The sequence below is a fragment of the Tetrao urogallus genome (assembly GCF_951394365.1).
Source record: "Tetrao urogallus genome assembly, chromosome: 27".
Taxonomy (NCBI): Eukaryota; Metazoa; Chordata; class Aves; order Galliformes; family Phasianidae; genus Tetrao; species Tetrao urogallus.
In genome coordinates this window covers 642,861-646,501 of record NC_136840.1, presented here as the reverse complement: position 1 = coordinate 646,501, position 3,641 = coordinate 642,861, and positions in this window count along the sequence as shown.

The window sequence follows — 3,641 nt, the reverse complement described above, 5'->3', positions numbered from 1 at the left end:
CCAGAAGAACTAAGAGCAGGTGAGAGTTGGAATCAACACCTCTGAGGTCATCACAGCCTTAGGAAGATCAAGACAGAAGATAAAACTCAAACCCAACACTGAATTCTATGCCAAAGTTCGAAAACAAAAAAGGAAAAGCATATTATGACTGCCTTTCAGGACTGCCTCAGTACATATCTTTACAAAGTGACTCATCTAGTTACACACACAAAACGATAAACATTTTTTCAGTGCTTCCAGAAGCCAAAGGGAGTCAAAGCAAAGACTCTGCCAAGTTAAACAGCTATTGAGTCAGATGTGAAGGTGGCTGTCACCAGGCTTCAAACACACTTAGCGTCAGTGTTCCCAGCTCCCTGCATGAGTTTTTAAAAAGTAGGCAGTTCTTCCAGTTAGGGCAAATCATTCTCATTGTAGAATTATAACCCACCCTAAAAAAAGAAGTCTTTCACATAAGAAAAATAAATGCTTACAAGCAGAGGCTCAGAGAACTGTAATTGTTTAGCCTCAGGATAGGGAAGGGGAAATCTCACCCATATGAATGAGTAAGTGATGGAAAGGACCGCGGAAGACGCAGCCATGCTTCTGTGCTACACAGTGACAGATAGTGAAACACAGGAAATTCTATTTAAAGACAAGGAAAAAAAATCATAAGGCAAAGCTTTTTTGCTGAGAGGCTGTCACACACTGGAACAGCTTCCTTAATAAATTGCATTTCTGTTCCAGAAGAATTATATTCTCATTGTGAGCTGAAACAAAAAAGAATGTGATGTGAAAGCCGGAGATCTGTCTTGGGGAACACAAGAACTTCATGTTGGTTGGGATATAGCAGGGTAACGTAACCAAAGCCTGCTCTGTAAAGCCACCTGTTTGACATGCGAGTTCACTGTGGTCAAGTTCAACCCAACGATGATATTCTTACACTGATTTACAGCAGTATAGCTGTAAAATGGCAGGGCTAGATTCCCTAGCATTGCACTCAAGAAAATTTGTTGTAATTCCACAGCACAAAAACAGAATTGGTGGTTAAGGCCGAAAGCAGGGTGTCAGAATTTTCCATCAACAGAAACACTGCTCTTTCCACATAACAGTTTTAAAAAGAAAGGGCTTATAATCACGTAATAAAAAGAGAAGGCAATTTTCACCAGGAAAAACTCCTTCCTTGGACTCCTGCCATAGCACATGCTGTATATTAGGAAATCATTTGAAATATTAGAGTGATTTATCCTGGATATTTGTATAGACATTGAGCTCAAGACAAGTTGCTGGCTATTTGCGCCAAGTTCAGCTCTGCACCAGCTCCCTGGAGAGTCTGCAGGGCTGAGAAAGGGGGGGAAGCACAAAGAAAAACTGCTGCTTTGAAGGAAAGAGGGAAAGATAGGGTCAGAGAAAGGACAAAAAGACCAAAGGATCTTCCCTTTCCACAGCAGTCTTCAAAGCTTAAGAAGTCACAGCTTTTAACAAAGCCTCTGGCTTTCTAAGCTAACAAGAGATTTCATCTGAGGCTATCTTCTAACCCTAACCCTTACCCATCCCTTCCACTGTTCACAAGGGTAAGATTGTCCCCAGCAGTTCAACACCCTCATTTCACTCAAGAGAAAGAACAGCTGTCTTCTACCCCGTTTTCTTGACCAGCTCCCAGGGTGATCAACAAACTGAAACACGGAAAGCCCTGTCTGTCTGAGCATCAGTTAGTGCAAATATTGCATACTACCTCAAATCCAGTTCTGTTGTACGGGTCATGGTGAGCCAAATTCAGACTTGGTACACTGCCAGATCTATGTACTGAATGGACTGGCTTCCTCTAACTCTGCTACACCTATTATGATGTTACTGTCCAGAGTCACACATAATGTAGAAAAGGAAAATACACAGAATGAGTGACCTGCACTGTCAGCATAAAATACACAGCAACAGCACAGCGCTTCATAATAGCAAGGAAAACAGAGAAATATGATACTTTTCTGAACAGGAAGCATTTGTTATAATTATTAATGCAAGGATTGAACGTTATTACCATAATGTAACTCAAGATGCATCTGAACAGAGCCCCCTGAGGAAAACAACTTGATGTATGTTTACAATCAAGCATGCTAGGGAAACAAAAGGACACTTGAACTAAAGAGATATATTTATCCACACAGTAGTTATAATAAGGCATAAGAAGAACATCTACTACATAAATCATCACCTTTCTAGGAACGCAGTCTTCACCCTCAATAGCAGATCAGACAATCTCAATTTATAGTAAGGTCAACTCTTATAAAGAGAGAATAAATAATTAATGGCTGTTACAGATGAGAGTAGTGCTTCAAAGGCACATCAACAACAGTTATCGTAGTGGGTTACAATCAACTTGAAGCCCCGCAGAACACTTACTCGTTTGCTCAAGTATTTATCATTTATTGAACTATTGATATCATCTGCAATCACACTAACAGACTGAGCAAGGTCTAGATCTCGACAGGGATTAGAATGGGGAACTCTCAAGCATAAATACTGGGCCTCCATTCAGGTAGAAGAGCTGGGATATCAAGCTTCATTCTTGCTACACCTTTCCTGATCTGGCTCCATCACTTCCTTGCTCCACATCACACATCCACATTTCCCTACAGACTAGAAGTCTTCTTTCCATTTGAACACTCTTGTGCATTCTGTTCAGGCCACAATCACTGTGTCAAAACATGTCAGCACATTATGATATATCTGAAAAATTAGAAGTGCTAAAAACGTTAGTGAAATACATTTGAATTGGTGAAAAGCAAGCTGCAAAGCTGGAGTGATTTGTTTTGACAATACCTCCACCTGAAACTTTATCTAAGCCCACATCCTCCTGGGAAATGTTTCGATTCTGACAAAAACATGTTTTCCAAAGAGATAAAAAAAACTGTCCGTACCCAAAACATTTGTTTAGCTACTGCATCAAGCAGAGCTGGAACAGGCTCCCATCACGTGCTTTGAGCTGTCATTGTCACCTACACAGTTTTGCTTGCCGTGAACCTAGGGAGGCAAGCAATGACCTGAAGGTTCTGGTCCAGCATATTGCTGCCATTTGCCCATTACTTTCCTTTCATGCTCCAGCACATCAATCTCTGTGCTCTCCAGCTGACGTTAACACCTGCATCTCCTGAAAACGGGTAACTCACAGCTCCCTCAGTGCAAACAAACATGCTCATATCACTTTTCAGAGGAAAACTAACTGCTCTCCAACTCTCTAAAAATTGCTAAGTCAGAAGAAAATTGAATGTAGTGCACTGATCCAAATTAGCATAGGTACATGACAGCTTGTGTCAGTCTACCTCAATAAAAAGGTTTTCTTCACAACACGGTGAGGGCCTCATCAGGTTTTTAACTCTATTAATAGAGTTCATTAGTTAAAAAGATTCATTTAGTAGGATGAGGGGAATAGCCCTAAGTGCTCTCCAGGCTGGAGGAAGTCTGTAGGCACCATGAGCATTAAAACATATTAAGCAGCGCGAGCCCAGGAGCCCTCTGGAGTTCTGAGAGTATTACTTTTAAATTAGAGATGGGAAATTTTCCTTATTGAAGCTGGACAGAAAACAGCTGTGCTCATTAAAAGAGGAGGAACTGCTAAGTAGTTATACAATCAACACTATGTAATTAACAGAGAATTATAATAGTAG